The sequence below is a fragment of the Canis lupus genome, chromosome 14 (assembly GCF_011100685.1).
Source record: "Canis lupus familiaris isolate Mischka breed German Shepherd chromosome 14, alternate assembly UU_Cfam_GSD_1.0, whole genome shotgun sequence".
NCBI classification, from domain to species: Eukaryota; Metazoa; Chordata; class Mammalia; order Carnivora; family Canidae; genus Canis; species Canis lupus.
In genome coordinates, this window is record NC_049235.1 from 38,899,464 (window position 1) to 38,923,866 (window position 24,403).

A 24,403-nucleotide genomic window follows, 5' to 3' on the forward strand; every position below is an offset into this window, starting at 1 on the left:
TATCTAGGAAAGGTGGCTGACAGGCTCAGGGTTCAGGCGAGGCACTCAGACACCAGAAGCCATGAGGACAGTGGCCACTCATCCAGGCGCCATAGTGGTGATGGTGCCGCTGCTAAGGCATCTATTCTTCCTGGGTGGTGCTGTTCCTCTGGGATGGGAGGCTGCTATGAGATTGACAACTGCAATTTTCTTCCTAGGAGGAAGGTTCATTGAGTGTAGTGTGTGTGTGTGTGTGTGTGTGTGTGTTTGTGTGTGTGTGGTGTAGAGGTGTGCGAAAAGGAGAGAGAGAGAAAAAGAAGAGAGAGAAGAGAAAGTGTGTGTGTGATGTAGGGGTGTGTGAGAGAGACAGAGAAAAAGAGAAGAGAGAGAGAGAGAGAGAGATTGGTGATAATGTTGGTGTGTGAGCTGCCATGATTCTTAACCGAACCATTTCCCAGCCCCCTAAGTTTGATGCGAACTATATAGACTACACTGGAATCAAATTATTGGCGGTGGACTAACGCTGCCAGGTGTTTGGCCTCTGTCTGGTCTGAGCTTCAGGCCCCCTCTCATTGCTCACAGTCCTTATCCTCCCTCATTGGACAAACCCCCACCATGCCCAAGGCACAAGCTGCCTCTTCCTACTCTAATGAATGATAGCATGTACCGTATCCATTTATGCCCATCAAGGGCATAGCTCACATCCTGGCTGCTGCTGAAAGGGAATTGGCAAATAAAACAAACACCTGGTGGCCAGATCTCCCTTGCTGTGGTGTTCTCTCTCTGACCCAGCTGGGAGGCGGGTACTAGGTGGTTGCTGGGTGAGTGGAGAGATCCCTGCACTGAGAGGAAGGCCAAGTCCGCCCCAGGAGGTCAGGCTCTCTCCCTCTGATTCCCAGTTGCTAGACTATCTTCACAAGCAGTGTGGTCTCCTGTAAGGGAGAAAGAAATCCTTCTGAGGAAGAAATTGGGAGGACTGTATGTCATTAATTCCTTGGCCACTGGCTAGCAGTGTCAGCCAGGTAAATTATTTTCCACATTTTTGTTTCATTTTTCTCCAGTTTCTGCTCTATTCCATCCCCGCTCATCTGTGAAAATGGCAGCAAACACTTCCTTATGAGAATGTGGTGAAAATGGATTATGTGGTTGGTGCATTTGGAATTCTGCAAAGGAAATGGGCTGCAAATCCAGATCTCATCACAGGGAGACCAGAGAGACAGGTAAATTCTGCTGCTGAGAGGTGACGAATTTGCTGGTTAGTCATGAAATGCTCATGAGATGAGGCTTGGCTTCATTAGGGGCCCTGGTTTTGGATGTTTTTGTATTTAAAGGGGGCCATTGGCCAAATGGCAAGAGCTAGCATGGCGAAGGGTTGGCAGCATGGCACATGGATATATTAAAGAATTTGGGGGATTTATTCTACAGAAGATGAGAGTGAGGCAGGGACCAGTGTTTGAGCTTTTGAAAGACTGCCACTTAGAAGACAGATTATAGTTGTTCTGAGTAATCCTCAGCAGGTAGAAGCTAAAAGGAGCCAAAATTTGAAACTACCTAAAGGAAGATATTTCTAACCATTAGAATTGCCCGATTGTCCAATACAATTCAAATGAATATGATCAACTGAACGCTGATCATACAAAAATGAATAAAACCTTGAGGACTATGCTTCCTAACTCAGTGATTTCCTGTGTTAAGTCCAAACCTCCCAATGATTATATTTAAATCACCACCTATCGAACAAGTAATCTCCATCTCTGCTCCTCGAGCAAATTTGTTGGGTTACCCTTCAGGCAATGTGACCGTTCTCAACACTGTTCCTATTCATTCCTCTATACTTCACCAGGAATGCCTTGCCCTTTTTGGGTATGACTTTTAGAATCTGTTTTAAAACCTTGCTTTAACCCCAGTGATCTTTTTACTTGCTCAATTTCAGCTACCTCCGTAGCCACTCTGTTCAGAGCTGCCACATCATTGATTTGATTGGTCGGCTCTATTTATTTGGAGTGCCACAGTGGAGAGGACATCTCCTGCCTGTCCCCACCTCTACACAGAGAGGGCCATCCATGAGCTGTGGCCTGTGGCTCATTCTGTAGAAACCCTGACATCCAGCTGATACAGAATCGTCAGCCTCCTAGCCATCAAAGCCATCACAAGATTTTTAGTGTTTCAAAGATTTCACTGAGGGAGGTTGCAACATGAATGCTGGATTTCACCAATTTTGATGAGTACCTAAGACCATAGCCCATTCAGATATTGGACTTAAGCCCACTTAGAATGTAGGCCAAATGAGCTGATAAATACGTATAATAAATTTAATGCATAAATAATAATCAATAAGCGATTGATGTTCTGCTTTGATCTGTTTTGATCACTCATTCAACAAATATGTACAGAATTCCTGTCACGTTTAAAGACCCGGGGCAGATTAAAAACATCATAAGACATGGCACATGCCCTGAAGAAGGGTTTGTGATATGGGCACTCCTGGAATTACTTTGGAGGTGCCATACCATAATGGATATGAAAGCTTTTTTTTTTTTTAAACTGTGAAGCATTTATAAGATGTGTCTCTTATTTATCAGTAGGAAACCCAAACCACAAAGTGTGGCATTTGTACCATTTCTGTGTTTCATTTTAAGGGGCCTTAAGTCTACTCACACAGAATTATTGTTAGTACTGCGACCACATTGGGCTTGTTGAGGGACTGAGGCTTCCTGGTTTCCTTTCCTAATATCTCCAGACCACAGAAGCATTGAAACGCACCTGAGTCTCTCTGAGACCATCACTTCTCTCGCATTAGTCACCCTTCGCTGCTTAAGCAGATGCAGGTGCAGCTCTCTCTCTGCCTGCTGTGATCATCGGTGTAGGCTCTTTCTTCTACGTCACTGAAAACGTGATGTCATTACCGGGTCCCTCTTCTACACACCGCATCCTTCTATTTCTCTAGCCAGAGGGTGTTCAGCTGGGCCTCTGCACATCGAATTTAAGTGAAGAAAACTCTGTAAACAGAACGTTGATCAAATTGCTGCAGTGTAGCTCTTAATGAACAATACGGAATAATGACATGAACACCACGCATTCCCATAAAATGTAAACACTATTTTAATGCTACCATTGCAGCCCTTCACTTTAAGACATCAGGCCCGGGGTCAGGGAGGATTCAGTCTGTCATTGAGTGACCTCTGCTGGTGATGTTGGGATAAAGTTGCATTTAAACCTTCGGATTTAAAAAGAATGCTAGGGAATTCTGAAATGATGGCCAAAGATGCAGTGGGAGGAACCTCCGCACACCCGTGTTCTCTTCTGGCACACTTGTTTGGCTCTTAGCATGTGTGCTATGGCACCATGAAAATCAACTACTCCTGGCACGACCCTGTGCAGGATTATTGGGACCATCTCAGAGAGGAGGAAAGTGACTGTCTGAGAGGTAAACAGAGGTAAACTCACTGGGTCACACAGCTAGGAAGTAGTAGAAGCAAGACTCCAACTCGGAGCCTCCTGGCACCAGCACAACCTTCCCCTGTGCTGAGAGTCCCCACCTGCCTCCAGGTGCCTTCTCTCCCTGCTCAGAGAGATGCTGGCAGGCTGAATAAGGACGCACCAATAGGTCCTCACACAAGGGGCTGCTTGGGGAAGGAAAGGTTCTACATAGAGAAGAGATGTTACTTTCCTCTTATTATCTCCATAATAAAACAAAACAAAAAATCTGCTCTTGTCTTCCTGGTGCTGTGGCCCAAGGAGCTAAGCCCCCATGTTTGCTAATGTGAACAGTTGTTCTTTATTCATTTTGGTCAGGGATTTTGGTTTCATCTCCATGGTCAATTTGGGTCAAAGTTTTGGCAGATCATCTTAGTTGTACAGCTGCAGGTATGAAACTGCATTTTCATCGCTGTGATGAATAATCATGAAAAGAAGCAAGCCAGCGACTTTTGGGGGGGTGCTGTGATGGTTAGCATCTTGTGCTTGCTGGTCAGGAATTTGCAGCTCTGCAAAAGCAAGTTAAAACGGGGCTGGGGGGGTGGGGAGGAAAAACCACCAGTACTAACACTTCCCTGGTGTGGGATGAATGGGTGGTGGGCAAGGGAGGGGGTGATAGAGTCACAGAAAGGGTGAAACCTAAGTCTCCAAGAAAAGTGGGCCTTCAATAAACAGAGCAAGATGGAATGAAGAGGAAACCCGACACAGGTGGGGGCAGATGGCCTGCTGGGAGGCTGGAAGGAAAGCTAGCAGCTTGAGGTGGCAGGTTAGGTGGAGGTCCGTGGTGCTGGATGGGGAGACTGAGGCCAGACTGCAGCAGGTGGAGAACCTGGCCAGGGGTTTACCTTACTAAGATCCCTATTTTCTCATGATTTTAAGGAAAAGTGGGGAAGCTTTCTTTGTGGGACAGGAGCTGGATCTGACGTTGTCTTGCAGTCTTTGCCAACACTATGCATGTGAATTCAGATGTTTTAAAAGAAGTTAAGTAGCTGTTTTTAATAATGCCTCCCGTTATTCATTGATAGTATGTGCCAGGCACTGTGCTCAGCACTTTATAGGCATTATCTCCTTTTATTCTCCAATTTTTCTGCGAAGCAGATACCCATATTACCCTCATTTTACAGATGAGGAATTTTAACGTCCTGGAATGCACACATGTGCACTAACCATATATATGCCTAAGTTGCAAGTCTACAATGTTGGAGTTCAGCTTTTCTTCATGCCATACCCCTCTGTATTTACGAGGGGTCATTCATTCTTCAGAGGTCTAGGAAAGCATCCTCTCCAATGTGGAGTGAATCTCTCTTTTCTAGGTAGAGACAATAGTACAGGAAAAGGGTTAAATGTTACACTGAGTATTTAGGACAGTATTAGGACACTTAGGTAGACCTAACAGGTTTTTTTTTTTTTTTTCTTTTTCTTTTTCCCTAAGAATGACGTTTGTGTGTAGAGCTCACATCTTTCTGAGGGAAAGGAACTTATAGCTGCCATTCTGAAAGTTTCCAGTTAGTGGCACTACTTCATCAGTGATTCCACACCCTTTCCCAGGGTTTGATGGGCTTGGGTGAAATGCAAGTTCAGAAAAGCATAATATGCACATATTTTCTGATCTATGATTTTATCAGGATCCATGATTTTTCACGACTAGATTTTATGAAGTCATACAGATCAGAATAAATCAAGAACTTAAAAAAATTAAACTGTTTTCAACAACATTCAGCTAATGTTTCAGAACTGCTCTGAAGCAATTGTTACAAATTTAAACCCCACCACAGTTTGGGGTGAATTCTCTCTTATTGGAAATGGAGTGTCATATACAACAAGATTATAATGTTGGAGCATAAGCGACAATACCAAACAAATATTTTATAGAGTAAACGGGGAAAGTTACCCCCCTCAGACCAAGTATAAAATGAACTCTAATCTTTTAAAATCAGATGAAAACTTTACTGATAAAATGAAAGCTTTCTCTTCAGATACATAGCCACAAACTTCAAGAGATTTTTCTTTTTGATTGTAGCCTTATCTTTCCCCCTGAAAGGCCTTTGAAGGGGTATCTTAGTATTCGTCATATTAGTGAAAGGACCTGATTTGGGTCCTCATACATGTTTCCAGGCCAAATGGTTAAATATTTGATGTTTTTGTACCACTGTTTCCTGAGGATCTTGCCTCTCCTTTGTTTTATTAGCAATACCCGGCATACCCATGGCCCCAGAGAAGGGGCATTGCACTGTTTATTCTCTTGGAAGCAGCACTAAAGCATTATTTCCCTCCCCAAACAATGTTTCTAAACATTCTCTCTGATTACACAAAATTTTTCGTCTGTCCAGCTAACCCATATATTTTAAGAGACATTTTCAAACAAGTATGTTCAGGAACTCAAGTGTTCAGGGACAAAATACAGCCCTCTGTGCAGCGTCTAGAAGTTAAGTTGCCTCCTAATAAATATACAGCATGTGTAACTGCGGGCTTGGGAGGTCTGTTCATATTCGTGGGAGTTAACAGCATAAATTCCAAGGGAATTCAGAGAACAGACACTTAGAATAACACAGTAAAGTCGCACTAACTGCAGTATACTCAACACAGCCTGTTTAATGTGGTGTGATTTTTATTAGGTAATGTGTTGCACATTAAGCCAGAAAACAAAAACAACTAAATAAGCAAAACTTGGGATAATCTCTTTGTAAATGTTTAATGGAAACAAAGCTGAGAAAACCACTCATCTGAATTGGATAACAAAGAGATTTTGTGTGGGGGTTTTCCCAGCCGTGCTCTGCAGTCTGATAACTGATAATCAGCAATCAGGTTTCCAGAATTCCTTGTCTACTGCTTTTAACTGACGCTCTTCACAGTCATGATGAGCACAACTCATGCCAGTGGGACACTTGCTCTCTGCCAGAGCCCCCCAGTGTCGCCCTGGGAGCAGTTTGTATTTCTTGGTGAAGGTTATCGTTATTTACCCATGTCATGGGTCAGCAGAAGAAAACCCAATGCCTTAACAGGGTATAGGGCCGTCGGCCTCTGTGACTTGCCAGTCTGGGGTTCTACAGTGGATCTTACTCTAATCAGAAGTTCGGCAGCTGCCAGGCTTTCCATGGAAATGAGGGGTGGCCTTGGTGGGCTACTTGTACTCATTGTCTCGATCAGTAAAAAAATTAAACACAGGGATATGCTTGCCTCATTTGCTTCACCGACTGAGCTGAAAAATCCAAAGTGAGTCTATGAGGAATATATACAAAAATTCTTCTCTTTTTTGTTCTCTCCATATCCCACTCCCCTTCATTAAAAGTGACTGGGTATCCTGAAAAATGCCTTTCATTTCATGGTAAGTAGATAAAACTTTTCCACTGTTAATATTCTGCATCAAAAACCATTATCCCAGTGTCTTTTCTGGAATAAACCCTTGTAAACCTACCTCCCACGGAGAACATAAGATATTGAGATTAAAAAATATAGATAGATGGTTAACTCTACTGCATTTATTAACGAGCTCTCTATTAGATAATGAAGGAGCCTTTAAGAAGTGAGGCTCATACCCACAAAGAAAGGATAATCTTTGTAGGTACTTTAGTATGGTGTATCATTTTGTGTTCTATAATTTTTTTCGTTTAGGGAAATACTTTCTAGTAGTCAGAAATGCACTATTTACTTTTCTAATGTCCAGTTAATGCACATTATCCATAAGTGGGAAAAAAGTAACTATTAATGACACCGCTGTGAGTGGTCAAGGTGGTAGACGTTTTTACTCTTAACTGCACTGAATGGCATTCACTATCAGTGAGGTCATTATTTTGCCCTTTCAAAAGTAATCATAATAACCTGGTATAATTGCTTAAGATGCAATTATACCACACACAAAAATGCTAACGATATATTAACATCTGCAGAGGTATCTCCATGGTCCCAAAGCAGAAAATTCATGAAATCTTAAAATCTCTCAACGTGTTGCCCGCCCTTAAAGAAAGTTTATATCAGATCTCTTAACTGCTGCTGTATTTTTCCCTTACAGCTTTCACTTAAATAACTAGGGGTGGTCATCAGACAATAAATTCTCTCTGATATCCCTTCCAATTTCCTTCAAGATGGAGTGCAGCTTGCCCCTGAGAAATTTAAAACGCTTTTGTTTGTTGTGGCTTAAATTGCCTCCTGCTTTTTTTTTTTTCTGGGTAGTTGCAGCTGATAATAGTAAGAAAAAATGAGACTGCTCTAGAGAATATACCATTTAAAAATATATTTTCACCACCCTTATTCCCTTTCGAAATAATGTTTCTGTTAGTGATTAAATAAGGAGTTTAAGAGTGGGTGTCACAGTGTCTATAAATAAACTTGAGAACATGCATTATAAAGAGCCATATTTTTACGATCTCATCTCCACTAAACAAAACAATATTTTCTGGCACCTGTACACTCAGTGTTTCATGTAGTTCTTATTATGGAATTTCCTTTCTCCTTTTGAGATCGAAGATAATTACTGAATGTGATAGAAACTTTATAGCTATTAAAAATAGAACAGAAAAATGTTACCAGACGGCAAGTTGTTTAAAATAAATATGAAACAGGACTTGAGTCCTATCTCCTCAAACTCTGCCTTGCTTTGCTGGATTCCAAAAAGATGTAGGTTTCTTTCCTCTTGATTCTTAAAAAAAAAAAAAAAAAAAAATTTTTTTTTTGAGAGCTTAGGAAAATGTGAGTAAATCATTGCTTACATTTGAGTTTAGTAGGAAATCTGGCTGTATGTAGTTGTTTTGTTTAAAATGGCTAAATATTAGAATTTTCAGATGGCTTAACCTGTCCTCATCCTTTTCCGACCGACTTGAGCTGTGCTATTAGTGAGATTTGGATTGGTTTAAGTAGAAGGAAGGACATCTAGAAAATAGTGGTGAAGACAATAGTCATGGGCCCCCTCTGACCTTTCTCATTTATTGCGAATTATCAATTTCTATATTACTGGATGAAAAAGATGAGATTGGAAATGAAATCAGGTGTGTGGAGCATCTGTGGGTATTTTGTTCCACTTAAGTTTGCTATGGTCTTCAAAAAATCCTGGTCCCTTATATATTTAGTACTGGGACTGTGATAACGGTAACATGAGTGGACAAATATATCCAATTACACAAAATTGTTTACATGAATTATGTGCAGTTTTCTATATACAAACCCTATCTCAATAAAGCTAAAAAAAAAAATCCTGTTATCTTTTCCCTAAAGTTACCAAAAATGCGCAGATCTTAAAAGAATAAAAAAAGAGTGATAGCATATGGTAAATCTGCAGAAATTTTTGCAGTTTAAATCTGAATCAGATCACCTTTGATCATCTCCAAATTCATCCTTTTGTAGTTCAGAGGTAAGGCCTTTCTTTAAGGTTTCATAATAACATGGCTTTTGTTTTGTTTTGTTTTGTTTTATCAGTGTAAATATAACATCTCTGCCAATGCTTTTGTGTGATCGTTAATAGTCAATTTCAGAATTGCTATAGCAAAAGAGGGTCCAGCTCTGGTCAAGTTTTAAAATGTGCAATGTGTTCCTTTTCACCAGAGTCAATGAGCCTCAGTCTATTAAGTTTCAGATTTGGAAAATACGGGCCAAGCTGTCCTTCACCAAACACAGAAATACTTTTCTGCTTTTCTTAGCTAGCAGTCCTTGAGCATTTACTTCGTGCCAAAAGTTTGCTGAGCAATTTAAATGCAATACATCATGAAATCCTTAACAACTTGGAGTTAGAAATTAATGGTATTCCTGTTTTACAAATAAGGAAGCTGGGGCTCTAGTGCCCAAGTAACGTATTCAGTGTTGCACAGCTAGTAAGGAGTCAGAATTTCAACTCAGATTAAGGGTGACACTTGTGGGGCACTTGGGTGGCTCAGTGGTTGAGCATCTGCCTTCAGCTCAGGGCATGATCTCGGGGTCCCGGGATGGAGTCCCATATTGGGCTCCCCGTAGGGAGCCAGTTTCTCCCTCTGCTTGTGTCTCTGCCTCTCTCTCTGTCTCTCATGAATAAATATATAAAATCTTCAAAAAAAAAAAAAAAAGAGTGACACTTGTGCCATACTCTGTTCAGGTGATTTACCTGCATTCATCTCATTTGATCCTCAGTTGAAATGATCTCCAGAGGTGCTCTTTTATTCCCTTTTCACAGATAAGAAAACCAAGGAGAACTACCTGTGTTGGGCACCAGTGTGTACCCAACAAGCAGGGATGCAGGAGGCAACGCTTGCTTTTCTACACTCAGCAGGCATGTTTAGGGTGGAAGCGTATCTCCATTTGACTTCGTGCTGCCTGTTGCCATGGCCTTGTCCTGAAATGTGACTCTTACCATGGAATAAAGTGATGCAAGAACACTGGAGACTTCCAGGGGCAACTCTATGGCCTCCCCATTCAGGTCTCTACTTCCTACACCTGCTTGTCAAAACCCAGCAGCCCAGCTTGGGGACAGGTTGTGAAGTTTGGAACTCATGGGCAGGGGTATTCTTGAGGACACTGGACCTGACTCTGCCTACCGGTAAAGCTTGCAGGTCACCCACTGGTGGCAGTGCTGGTGCTGCCCATAGGGTTGTGAAAGGGAAAAATGGCCCTGGGAGTTTTGCCAAATGAGGACAGCAGGAGCAGATCCTTGGCAAAAAGAAAGACCTGGGAGTGAGGGGTGGGACGGGGTGGTGGTGGTGGGGGGGGATTGGTTTTTTTGAATAATTACAGTGGCTTTCAAAAAAATGTTAGCAGTTATCTTACCACAACATTTGCTTCATTGAAACTGAGCTGTTTTTCTCTTTTCAAGGAGATATTGAGGGAGCTCTGAACTCTGTGGCTAATGTTAACTTTTTAATGAAAACCCTCGCACACTGTGTCCCAAAGGCAGAGCCCGTGCGGGGCTGTTGTGGAAAGCAAGCTAAACGAACCGCTGCTCAAAATTCCAGGAGGTTAATAGGCAAATCAGCCCAGGAATGGGGAAACCAGCTGCACCCTCCTCTTTCCCTGCACTTCTCACAACTCAAGGCATCTGGGCACCATCTTAGTGCACAAATATCCCATTTTTCAACTTCTGGGGGGTTTTTGGCTAAAGGAGCCATTTGTTTTTTATTATTATTAATGGCATCCTCTTCCTGACAGGCTCCAGACAGCCTTGCCAGTTCAGACCACTGAGGTGGGCTGGGAGGTAGAAATCGTGATCCCATCCCTTTCCTGACTGAAGCCGAAAGGTCACGTCACCCCTTCATCCTGCTTCCTACCGCCAGTCTGCCAACGGGACTGGAGCACTGAAGGGGGTGAAAATCAGAGAGCTTTACTTAACAATTCAAGACCCGAGAAACACCCCAAGGTGATCAAACCCATGGGTTCTCAGACTTTCCCATGGAGTAGCAGCACCAGGCAGTTTTCAAAACACTGATACTGGGTCTGCTGCTCGCTCCTGACCCCCCACTCCCTGAGATTCTGATCCAGTTGGTTTGGGGTGCAGCCTGGTCGTGAGATTGGAAAGAGCTCTCGGAGGGTGGGTGCGGGGGGGGGGACTCTAAGGTGCAGCCACGTCTGAGAACCACTGGTCAGGCCCAAAGTGAATTCTGCAGCTCTGTACGTTGATAGATATTTCCATCTCCTAAACATTACTGATCGCTCTCCACAACCCCGCACCCCAGCCTTCACCAACCCCTACCCCAAAATAAAAAAACCAAAGACAGAACACCATCGGGATGGACTAGGTTAAAGATGTTTTTGTTTCCTTTGACCGCGGGATTTCTCAGAGCTTTGAATATAGTAACTCCCATTCTTAATCCTCAAGAGGGAGTAGGGGAAGGAAGTACTTCCCACATCTACTGGGCTGAATCTGAGTCACATTTTTCAGTCGAAATTTATCCCTTCAAAATTTGTAACTGTTTTACAAGTAAAGAAAAATCAACTAAATAATGATTATGAAATTTATTCATAAATAAATTAGTGAATTAGTGATCCACAGATCCCTGATCCTTGGGAAATGTTGCTTCTAATCTAAGAAATCAACCCTATACTGGGGGATTCACAGGCTCCCTGTGTACGGAGCATATATGACACCCATAGCAGAGGCCACTTTTAACACCTCGTCCTCTATATAACAAAATTACTTTCTGTAATAAACAGGGATAATCAATAATCATTACTTTGTGGTTTCTTTTTTCTTTAGTTGTAAAAACAATGATAAATTTTAGAAGGATAAATTTCAGTTGAAAAAATACGATTCAAATTCAGTGAAATCTGTTACGCTTAAACCAAACTTACCGAACAAAAGTTTTACACTTCACAACGCATACTGTTTCACACATTTTAAACAAATAAAAACTCCAAGTAATCACCTAGAATGACAGAACTGAAGTAATCAAGTTCTGTTTGTTGTCTTCAAACTCACTTGCTATTGTTGTTTATTCCAAACCTCTGTTTAGGAGTTTATAGTATCGTGGAGCTAGAGATACAGACTGAGCTCAGATCATTACAAGTCTAAATCATTACAAATATTACAAATACTCTAAGTGGGGGCACTTGAGTGGCTCAGTGAAAGGTTGAGCATCTGCCTTTGGCTCAGGTCATGATCTTGGGGTCCTGAGATCGAATCCTGTATCGGGCTCCCTGCAGGGAACCTTCTCCCTCTGCTTATGTCTCTGCCTCTCTCTTCTGTGTCTCTCATGAATAAACGTAAAATCTCAAAACAGCAAAAACAAACACTGTAAGTGATGACAAATAGTACACATATTCCAGGAGCAAATGCTAGCATGTTGTTGAATCCATGTGTGTTGGACCCGACTGTATAACTGGGCGTTTTCATATTTAACTTTCATGTAGAATGCAGTGTTTATTAAGAGGTAAGTAATAAAAATGTGCTAATTTGAAGCGTGTGTGTGTGATTTATTTATTTATTTATGTATTCATTCATTAAAATCAATTGCTTAGAACTTAGACCCACAAAACATTTGAGGGGGAGGAGAAGCATTTTATTGCTGACCTTGTCCAGGGTGGATGGAACATGATAACGAAAAAGTGGGCTGACTTTAATCAGTCTTGTTATTGTTTGAAATTCTCTACAGACGATGCACCACCTTAGTCCTTACCCCCAGGGCAGACGACTCACACTGCTTCATCCTTGTACATCACTCTGTCTATTCAAAGTCTCTGAATCTGACAGTGGAAATTAGAACTGAAGCCCCGATCTCCTGATTCCCACATCAGTACCTTTCTGTGTTCAACATGTTGTGAATAATACATTTGTTTCTGAGAAGGTTTCAGGAACATTAGGTTAAACTTCCAAACCACTCCATAATGAACAATAATGGCAGCATGAACTGAAATGTAAGAGTCAGCCAAAATGCCTATTAGTCCATTTGGTCCTGTGTGTATTGAGTTTCAAATCATTTCAGCTCAGAGGTCTGGGTGACATGTGTCCCTTTAGAAAATAGAGATTGCTTTAGCTTTAATAAGAAGAAAATTGTTATTTCATTTTATTAACAAGAAGCTTGTATCATACTGAAAAATTCATTGTCTGTGTTCAGCTTGAATATTGTATTCACTATGTTTCCTAATCTGTGTGATTACTACCTGTGTAATTTGATGTCTGGCATTTGCTATCGGAATTTTTTCAGTCCATTATATTTCTCATCTTTTTTTGTAATGGGGGATAAGATTGGGACATGGAAAATTGCAGCAGACTGCCTAAGGCGAATTGCAACCAGCCGGCAGCTGGATGGAGCAGCAAAAGATGCGAAGTTACGCGGGGGAATCCGAGAAAGGTGGCCTCTAGGTCTATGGTCTGCCGTGACAGCCGTAAATAGGATAGAGAATTGGCCGGTTTTCCAATGTGGTGATTGGCCGTTCCCAAATCATCTCTAATAATCTGGATTGGCCTTAGCCATTCAGTGAAATTATTAGGATAAAATATGTCGGGTGTAAGTGGGTAAATGAGGTGGCTGCTAACAGAACGTTACTTAGACTAACAGAGGTAAAAGTAGGTATTGAGACAAAACCAATAAACTTGCAGCAAATTATTTTTAGATAAATATTAAGCGTACACAGACAAATCACAGAACAACAACAAAAAGGATGCAAACTATCCTTTTCTCTCCATTTTAACTATAAGCAGCCATCTCATTTAACATAATATGGGTCAAGTGGTATATCATAGTGGCAAGAGAATGAGCATTGAAACCAGATATAACTAGCTGTGAATCCTTGGTCTGATCCATACCACAGCAAATTAGAACTTGTGTTTCCTTTATGTAAAAGGGTGACTCTAATCTCTACCTCATAGAGCTATTATTAAATCACATTTTAGTAAGCTGTATATGGTTATGTGTGAAATATATCTGTCTCTCCAGACCATGGATCATAAATGCTCCTTAATAATGGATCGGAATTTTTATATCCTAGAGGCAAGCTGGACATCAGTTCCAGAGCATTTGCTTGGCAGTGCATTGTCTTATCGACATTCAAATAGAAATTTCCAAAAATCTCCTGATCAGTATGGCAATCTGGGCAGGAGTGCACCTCTTGAACCTTCTACACTTAGATTTAGACCTTGCTTTGTCTTTTCCCATCTATGACCTTGGAGATGTTCCTTAATCTTTTGAGCCTTAGATTTCCCCCACACTGCACAGTGAGGAGAATGATCGCACCTACCTTGCAGGTAAGGTATTGCTACAAGGATTAAATGGGTTCATATGTGTGAATTGCTCAGTGAAGTGCCTCATGCATATTTGTTCTCTATCATTTTAATATTATTATGTGACTGTAATGGCAGGATTTTTTATATTGTTTTGTTTTTGTGTATTTGTTTGTTTCTTTTGATGAACTGGTTCATCCCCTCCATCCTCTGTTTAATTTGGCTGCTGGAATCCAAATAGGCCTTGTCATTAATGGCATCGGTAAGGATGCCTGTGTCTTCTGCTCTTCATTTCTCATGTTCTGCTCTTCCCCACACCTTTACTATCCTGTGTACCTTCTTTCCCTGCACATCTAGAATGTTGTTTTTCCATGATATCCAGGATTTCACAACAGATATTGGGAGAAGCAAGGAGTATTACTTTTTCTTCTACATCAAGATCACAATTTCCCACTTGCTGACCCCATGACAACGTGGGGGGCAGAGCCAAGCCTGGTTGCACCCAGGAGACCAGTTCTGGGGCCATCAGGTGAAGAGCTGCTTCTGCTTGACCTTCATTGGGAGACCCTTCCCCATTAGCAGGGGAGCCAGCCCTCTGCATGGGCCTGTGCTCTGATCTCCCACTTCCTCTCCTCCTGAAGAAAAGGGTGGGAGGAGACATGTTCCTGTTCTCTACTTAGGTCCCAACTTCTTTTAGTGAGATTGTGAAGGGTCAGCCACGTGGCCCTTTCACTCATGTGCACTCTCTTCCCCACCAAAGCCATACTCAGTCTGAGGAAGGGACCAAAATGAAGGTTTAGGAGAAGTTGGAGAGGATTTCAAATGGTGCGCTAGCACTTAGCAGCTGCATGACTCTGAGCAGACTCTATGACTCTCTGGGTTTCAGTTTCCATGGCTGTAGAAGGGAGACAATAATGCCACACACTTTCTATAGCTATTTAGGGAATTCAGTGAATAATGTATGCCATGTTTCTTGGTACATTGTCTAGATACACAGAAGGAACTTCCTTCCCTTTCTTTCCATTCTATCTACATTCTGTTTTTCACATGTTCAAGTTTCTGAAATTGGTTTATAATCAATGATCTTATGATCATTAAGACCTTACAATGGAATACAATAAAAACTACCATTTATTGGTGGCCTAGTATTTGTAAATTATAGTTGGCCCTTAAGCAATGCAAGGATTGAGGCATTGACCCCTGGTGCAGTTGAAAATTCACATATAACTTTTGAGTCCCCATAAATCTAATTAGTAATAGCCTACTGTGGACCAGAAGCCTTATTGGAACATAAACAGTGGATTAACACATATTTTGTATGTAATATATATTATATGCTGTATTCTTCCAAAAAGTAAGCTAGAGAAAAGAAAATGTTATTAAGAAAATCATAAGGAAAGGAAAAGATGGGGGCATCTCGGTGGCTCAGTCTGTTAAACATCCGACTCTTGGATTTGACTCAGGTTATGATCTTGTGACCATGAGATGGAGCCCTGCATTGGGCTCTGCACTCAGAGCAGAGTCTGCTTCAGATTCCCTCTCCCTCTCCTTCTCTCTCCGCTCACTTTCTCTCATAAATAAATAAATAAATAAATAAATAAATAAATAAATAAATATTTTTAAAAATAAAATACATTCACAGTAATGTACTGTGTTTATTAAAAAAATTCCATGTGTAAGTGGACCTGTGGACCTGTGCAGTTCAACCATACATTCTACATTTTATCTTATTTAATTATCCCAATAACCACATGATGCAGATATTATTCTGTTTTGTTGATGGAGATGTTGAGGTTCAGAGTGGTCAGCTAGGAAAAGGTAGTGCTACAACGGACTCTAAAGCCAATACTCTTAATGGCCCCCAATCACTCATGTCAGCATCACCAAAAATTGTAAAGCAAGGGAGACTTGTCTTTGCCAAGCCCTTACCTCTTTCACTAAAGCTCACCTGTCTCCCCTAGCAATTCTTTAGTCGAGATCAGCTGAGGTCGAGGGGCATATTGCAGCTGTTCCATATGCTCCATAAACATTCTTCATTTCCTGCTACCCATTCAACTGCATTGACCACATGCCCTGGAATCAACTGAGCTGTCACATATGGTCACTACTAACTTACCTGGTCAGAACTGAAAAAATATAATAATAAGGGCAAATATTTATGTAATACTCTGTGTTTCAAGCTCTGTTGTAAGCACTTGTCATAGAACCCATTCAACCTCTTCACAGCCCGGTGAGCTAGGCACTAATGGCACAGTGTTATAGATGAGGAGGCCGAAGCACAGAAAGGTTAATGACATGTCCTAGTCATACAGCTGGGAAGTAGTGGAGCCAGGACTGGTTCCCCATGATCTGGCTTCAGAATCCGTACTCTGAAACTACTTTCCAGACTGCTTTTCTGTCCCTTCTGAAAAGAGGATTCCTGTAGGCACAATATTTTAACCAAATATATTAATCTAAAGATGTAGTTTTCAGCCATGGGACAGGATGTAGGAAGGGGGATGTTCTCCAGAGCCATCATCTTGTATTTTAAATGGCTTTCTGTAGGAAGGCTTGGCATCCTTTAGACAGTGACATGTCTGTCCTTATCTTTGAGACATCCTGCAAGACTAGGAGCATGCTCAGGGCTAAGACCATGTGTAGGTTATCTTTTTGCCTCTCTGACACCTTACCCAGGGATCCCTCTCTAGCCACGCCCTACTACTTCAGGCTTTCGTGGTTCTCTCCTGGATCACTGCAACCATGTCCTAATTCTTGGTCCTCTCCTCATATTGCATCAACCCCTGCTTGAAAACAGCCTGCATGATGCTTTTCACAAATGCTATTAAATTATGAGGCTAATCATATCACTCTCCTCAAATTCCTCATGGTCTATAAGAGTTTCTCCAGTTGTGTTCCTCTGGACGTTATTGCTATGAGAAATATTAAGGATTTCAATGGAGAAAAAATACCATGGATAGTTTTTATGATGAAATTTGCCAATATTTCTAAAACTATGCAACACATTTGTATAGTTAGTATTATGCAATTACTTACCTTTAAGGAACATACATACCCAAGAATGTGAGGAAGGTCCATGAAAAATCCCATTACAATTACATTCCAGAGATTTGATTTAAGTGTAGGTGCCTTGACAGCATTTGTCTACTCAAAGTTGTATCAGATATGATCTATGTGGTGCTGGTAGATCTTTTACACAACTTGTCTTAAAATTTCAACATATGTTTGTGATTTTATCTAGTGAATGCTATATATGAAAGAGATCTAATAGAACTTTCTGTGATGATAGAAATTTTTTATATCTGCACTGTCCAATATAGTAGCCATTAGCTACCCTTGGCTATTGAGCACCTGAAATGTTCACAATAAAACTGAGGAATTGAATTTTAATTTAATTTAATTTTAACTAATTTAAATTTAAATAACTCTGTGGCTGATGACTGGTGTATTGGACAGCACAGCTATAATATATGAATTTTGTGAATCAACATTTGATCTTTTCTTGAAGCAACTAATTTAGCGAGGTGGCCTTTGTTTGCTGTCTTCTTTAGTCCAGGCTGATGTTCCCTTGGCAAACTAGCTTCATCTCATGTTATTTTCTGCTTTGTTTTAGTCATATTGAAGTTTTTCTTGTTTTTCATACATATTCTGTTCTTTCTTTCTTTGCTACTTTGCTCACTTCCCCATCCTCCCCCCACCCCTTTTGTTCCTACTTATCCTTGAGATTCAGCTCAGGTGTCTAAGTCATCTGCCATCACAGTACTTATTATTATTTTTTTTTTTTGCATATCCCCAACTCTTAGCAGATTGTCTATTTAAACCCAAGGATAGTATTGAAATCTATCCAGGAAAAGTATTTCTCTTGTGGTCCTCTTTACAATGTAGTTTTTGTTGAGCATCTTTCTTAGACGAATAGCGATAAAGTATTAGAAATTAAAACAGTTCTTTTCCTCTGCTATTTCTCCTTAGTGCTTCAGAAGAGAAAAGCTGTGTGGAATACACAATGTGTTAGTTATCTATTGGTGTGTAACAAATTAGCAAATTAAAACAGCAAACCTTTATGATCTCAGTTTCTGTGGGTCAGGAATTTGAGAACAGCTTTGCTGGGTGGTTTTGGCTCACAGTTTCTCATGAGGCTGCAGTCAAGCTATCAGTTGGGGCTGCCATCATCTGATGGTTTGGGGAAAGATCCAGTTCTAAGCTCACTCATGTGGTTGTTGAAAGGCTTCAGCTTCTCACTGACTGTTAACTACAGAACTCAGTTCCTTGCCATGGGGACCTTTCAGTAGGCTACCTGACTGTCCTCATAATGTGCAGGCTGGCTTTACTTAGAGCAAGTGATTCAAGGAAGAGAGAGAATGAGAGAACCAGGATAGAAGCCCTAGTCTTCTGTGTTTCAGAATGACATGCCATCTCTTTGGTCTTTTGCTATTGGCCACACAGACTAACCCTAGTACAATGTGAGAGGGGCTACACAAGGCTATGGATGCCAAGAGGTGGGGATCTTGGAGACTGACTACTATCCTTCTTAGTTGCACTATTACTGTATGATTCTCATTTAAGGGTCACTGGCTATTATTTTATATTATTTATATTATTATTATTATTATTATTATTATTATTATATTATTCCAATAATAATGCTGGAATTAATGAGTGAGAATGCTCCCCAATGTTTCTTGAGGTGTCAGGCCCTCAGGAACCAAACCTGTCACAGAGGCTTCTTGAGTGTGGACACAGATGAGAAACTCTCAGGCAGAGGTAGAGCTGCCCTCAGAACCCCCATATTTGTCATGAGATGACACTTCCCAGGCAGTATAACCTCTCACTGGTTCCCGTTGGCCAAAGTCATTACTCTAGCTTTCTCATCTATTAAATGGGTATGCTAATATTTCCCTAGTTACCTAACAGGGCTAGTCTGGACCCAAGGGGAGAATTTACTGGAAGTGCCTTGTTACTTGCTCAGTGTTTGACATGTTTGGTGAAACTGTGGTGGGCCTAATGCACTAATTCTGAAGACCACCCCGTGGTCCCCCTCCTCATCACACCTGCTTTCCCACCATCATGTTCCTCTCCACAGGGCCACACGTTGCTTCTACTTTAACAAATCCAACCAGACCAGCTGTTTTCTTTTGGTATTTTTTTATTGCAGCTAAAATTCCAAGGGCTGCAGGGGGAAAGCTGCTGAAAACACCACAGGCCCCGGGCCTCACTTCAAAGCAGCTTTCATCATTCTTCACACACTGTTTTCAGGACCCTCGTCTGTTCTCTCCCAGGAACCAGATTCTCCTGGAGATTTTCCTCAGTGATATCACTATTTACAGAACTCTGGCCCTGGACATCATGTTTATATCTGATTTGTACATGTCCACATGGCCCATAAAGTTTATAAGGGGGTTAGAGAGCTTTTCCTTGTTCATAAATCTTTCTCTGTGGCCTCCCTCTAGGAGTGGGAAAGAGGAGGTAGGAATGAGAGAAGAAGGGGGCATGAGACTGAGAGAGAAAATGACTAGAAGCATTAAGCTCTCCTCTTTGGTCTTCCCATCATTTCCCTTCCTTAGAATCAGTTGGATAGTAGAACAGAGATGGTGCATGTGAGGAACTGAAAGCTGGCTGCCATGGGTAGACCAAGTACATGTTCCACATCTCCCTTTCATCATCTGTGAAGCGGAGATAATAACAGGCCTACTCATGAGGTGGTTCTGTGGATTCAACAGGGTGAGGGACATAAAGTGTTTAGCATGGGCCATAGGCAATAGCAAAAATGCAGTACATTTTAACTGAAAAAAGTGACAAGGGTCTTCAGTGCAACCCATGTACTGCTTTGTCCGTAGGCCCCAGGCATCACACACTGATAACCTAGCTGACTCTTGAGTTGTTCTCACCCTAAAAACCTGGCTGCTCAGGTATTCTTCCTGCAGTGGGCAATCTGACACCCCCAAGTCCCCAATAAATGTTGCTATGGAAACGACACTTTTCAGACACACTTTGTGCATTTTTGAGGCTAAGATTTGTTTTATTTCAAAGTAGATATATTATTGGGTACAACTCCATGGGTGGCTATGTGAACATTTATGAATTTTAGGAGAAAGCATTTCAGAAATTAGAAATGAACATTTCATACATACTTTCCCCCACTCCAACCCCGCTTGGAGCAGGAAATGTCTGCAGGCCAGTGAAGGTACACTGGAAGAATAATAGATCAATAATAATTCACCACTGGCCACACGAATTCCCTGGGCAGTTTCAACCAATTGGGGTTCAGGAAAGTCATTATAGGATGTGTCTACCCAGGCAAGGCAAAGGAAAAAAAATGTGAAATTATTTTTTGAATTGCCTCCATCAAAATAGGGGACTTGAACCAAAAGAAGTTTGATTCCTGAATTATTTACAATTGTCTTGACGATGTTCTCATCTCTGAAATCTAAATGCTACCTCCCCGACCCCCTAACTGCCGTTGGCTTTTATGATGTAGCAAGAGTGATCTTATGAAAATGTAAATCCTAGTAGCCAGTCCTATTTATAAACCTCAGTGGCCTCTCATTGCTCTTAGGTTAAAAACAGATCAGCCAAATGTAGTCTTCTTGACCTGATCTGACAGGGCCATGCCCACCTCTCCAGGCCCACTGCACAGCTCACCTGAGCTCCTTCCCAATTCCCAGCTTCACATGCTCTTCATTTCCTCTGTCTGCCTTCTCTCAGTCTGCAAAATTTTCTCCTTCCTCCCTTTCTCTACTTAACTCCTACTCACTGTTCAGAGCTTCTTCTAAAGACCACTTATTAAAAAAAATAACAAAATAAAATAAAGACCACTTATTACAAGAAGCCTCCCTGACATTCCTTAAGGCCCCCTAGACCACCTGGAGATTTTCCAAGTGGATTTTCCATGATCTGTTGTGTATTTATTTGTATGACATCTGTCCCTCCTATTGGAATGCAGTTTGCTGAGAACAGGGGCTTTATCTGCCTTTTTCACCCTCTCATCGCCTTGAACAGTGGGTGTCCTGAGCCAACTAGAGAAGCACTTGTTCCCCGTATCAGTGGATATCCACCCATTTCTCCATTTTGCAAGGCCTTGATAAGCAGAATGTGGTCTGCATCAAAACACTGTTAGATGCAGAAAGTCCCTAGATTGCCTAGAGTAATTGAATCAGAGCATTTTGGCAATTGAAAGGAAGTTGGATTTTATTAGTTCAACCTTTATATTATAGGTGAAGAAGCTAATGAGCAAGCAAGGCTAAGATCACACAACTATCTACCTGCAAAGTTGAGACTAGGATATAGTCCTAAAAATCTTTATCATGTGTAAGTTCCATTAAGCTACTGAATCCCCCCAAAAGCCAAATAAATGCATAGTTCAGACATAGCTGTAATGGTGAATTGTCTGTGTTGCCCTCTACCCACCCCCCCCATCACTTGGCCAGCTCCTGTCCCTCCCTGAGAAGACACAATGAAGGCTTGTGAAGCCTTCATTACATTATCACTCTCCCCCTGTTCTGATACCACCGAGGGCCCTTCCTTTGAACTCCGTGTTGCCATGGCAACTGCTCCTTCATGAACATCAACATCACTGCCTACAATTGCCTATGCTGAGGTGGATGGCTGCCAAGCAAATCATAGGCAATTTTTTTGAGTCAAGAGGGCCGAAAGCCTCAGATCAAGTTCAAATTATTTGGAGGATGTGTGTGTCAGGGACACTTAGCATCAGTTCTGATGGGAAGGCAGATAAAAGCTTGATTTAGTATGAGGGTAGGGGAGGCACAGGGCAGCTCAGCCTCAGAGCTTGAAGAGCTCTTCCAGAAGCTCTTTGATGTGAAGGAGATGTTGGAAGTTGCGTAATTCTTGCAGGCGGTCCAGACACAAAGGCTGTTCAAACAATGCAGAGGGGCCAACTATGCTGAGCGCGCTTGTTTTGTCCTTCCTTTCTCCCCTGCTCTCCTCCCCTTCACGCTTCCCAACAACCAGGATCCAATATGTCCCAAGGAGAGAGACATTAGTGTCACAGAAGTAAATTTACAAGGCTGTTGGACTTGGGGTGTAATAGTAGCTGTGAGGAATTCTGTATATTAAGAGAGGTGGTCACCACAGTTATAGCGACTAGTCAGGGGTAGCCTAAGGCGAGTTCTGATTGCTTGGGACGGAGATCTCCCATCTCACAAGAGAGAAACAAATGCCTTACAAATTGGTCACATCCCATTTAGCTCATATTAATTTACATCACCAACCCCCAGGGCTAGCAGGCAATATTTTTCTTCCTTTTGTTTCTCCTCCCCATCCCCCAAGTGACTTCCTCTTTTCTTTTCTCTTTCATCCAATAGTGTCGGCCTGGCTGTTTCTAGTTTGCTCCGATTTTATTTTCCTATTTAACTGTTGCGCTTGCCAACCCCCAGATCTTTCGCACTATAAAACCCGTGCTACACATGCCCCCTCGCAGCCTGCTTTCCATCAGCTTTGCCGAAATCAAGTTGCTGGATCAGTCCCGTGTGTTAGCAGGATAATAACTTTCCTTAGCAGGACAAAATGGTGCAGAGAGAATGTTGCCTTTTCTGCTTCAAAGGCTTGAGAGATTCCTTTAACCACAAAAATGAGAATAGAACGTAATGGATATACAAGAGTCCCATGATGGCAATCTCCCTGCTGGAAATGTTCATGAATTACCTGTAATTTACCTCAAAATGTACCATATGTTGGACTGCAAGATGCACTTTTCCTTTTTTTACTTAAATGGACTGCTATTTAGAACACTCTTTTTTCCCCTTGACATGGGAATAGATGTTGGGAATAGGTTGGGGGGAAGTACCCCACAGAAGTTTCACAAATTAAAGTAGGCACATGTTATCATCTGAGTGCTTTGTACAAGGGAAAGAAAATGGAATTAGGTGCATTTCCCCCTTAATACACCATCAGCCCCATAGGGCCAGGGTGAGATTAAAGACACTTTTGGAGGGGAGAAGGCAATGAAGCACCAATTCACCAGTTCCCTTCAAGCGTTTCATGCAAAGGGACAGAAATGACAGACCCGTCCATGGCTTGATTTATGTAGTCAGGAGACCTGAGGAGCAGCTCTGCCAAGATACAGGGAGGCCCCACTTTCCAATTGCATCGGATGCCCCTGCTTTTTGCTGTGTCCCGGGCAGATTTGCCATGTGCTCTCTCTTCCATGTTCACAGTGATGGCTTATTAATATATATTTCTCAGAGTGTCAGAACTTTTGCTTCTTCAAATTGTTTGAACACCCTCAGAATCTTGGTTTCTTTTCCCTGTGAAGCTAAACAGATGTAGAGGGGAAAGAGCCAACAATGGCAAACCTTATTTTCCACCCAGAGCTGTGGCCTTGTCACTAGCCCCGCCACATCTGCGTTTTTGAAGGGAAATGTCATAATATTGCTAATCAATAGGAAGAGTGACAGGCCCATTTGTCAAAAACAAGCCAGCACTGCAGCTGTTGTCCTCCTCAGTATCTTTCTCTTGGGCTTTGCAGAGGGAAGCCCAGGGACGGGCCGGCCGTATGTCTGGCACAGCCCCCTCCTTTCCTGGGGGACAATAGGGAGCCACTGGGGGAAAACAGTAGGCCATCCTGATGCTCTGTACAAGTTGGGCAGAGTACAATGGCAAGGGCTGGAGAAGAAACGTGGAGTTTCTAACAGTGACGTGCAAAAGCAACCAGACACCCTGCAAGGGGAGAGGATCTGCTGGATCAGGAAGTCTATTGACCCTTAATCCAGGGAGTGCAGCTGTTCATGTGTTTTTTTGGAGCTGCAGATGTTTCTTGCTGGTCTGCTGGTCAGAGGGAGGAGCAGGTCATCTCAAAGGAGTGAGATGGAGGCAGGGGTGGCCTTAGGACTCAAACTTCATGACAAATTTCATCTTTGCTGTGGACGGAAGTGTAACCAGAGGGTGGAAAATGGTGGCAGGGCAGGCTGTAATCTCTGCCCCACCACACACTAGCTGTCCTGAGCTAATATAAACTTGGATGGGCAGGACTTGCCACAGCAATCAGTTCGGTCATGCGTGGGGTCTGGGTGTGTGCTGAGGTGACAGGACTGAAGTGGCCTTTCCCACCCCACCAAAATAATTTTTAAATTAGGAAATTAATCTTAATCAAGTCTTGTATCACTAGCCTTAGTTGGCTCAGATTATTGTTATGGCTTTTCATGCTTGGGGAGGTCCCCAAGACCAGTAATTTAGTTCTATTGGTACAAGGGAGCAAATGCTGATGTTAACACGGGAGACCTAAGAAACGTTTATAGCATTTCTTGCCAACTTGCACCTCGCCTCCTTGCTTCTTCTTGCCCTTTAAGGAGAGGTAATACCCTAGAAAATGTGTCTTTTTCATAA

The 24,403-nt window shown here is 42.0% G+C and overlaps 1 long non-coding RNA gene across 1 annotated transcript in view; it reads left to right on the forward strand.

The window, feature by feature from the left end:
• The first annotated feature begins 1,044 nt into the window (after nt 1-1,044).
• LOC106559715 overlaps nt 1,045-24,403 on the forward strand; it is a 178,003-nt gene continuing 154,644 nt past the window's right edge. The window contains exon 1 of the long non-coding RNA XR_005369563.1: nt 1,045-1,199. This is a non-coding gene — a long non-coding RNA (uncharacterized LOC106559715). The remainder of the gene's footprint in view (nt 1,200-24,403) is intronic.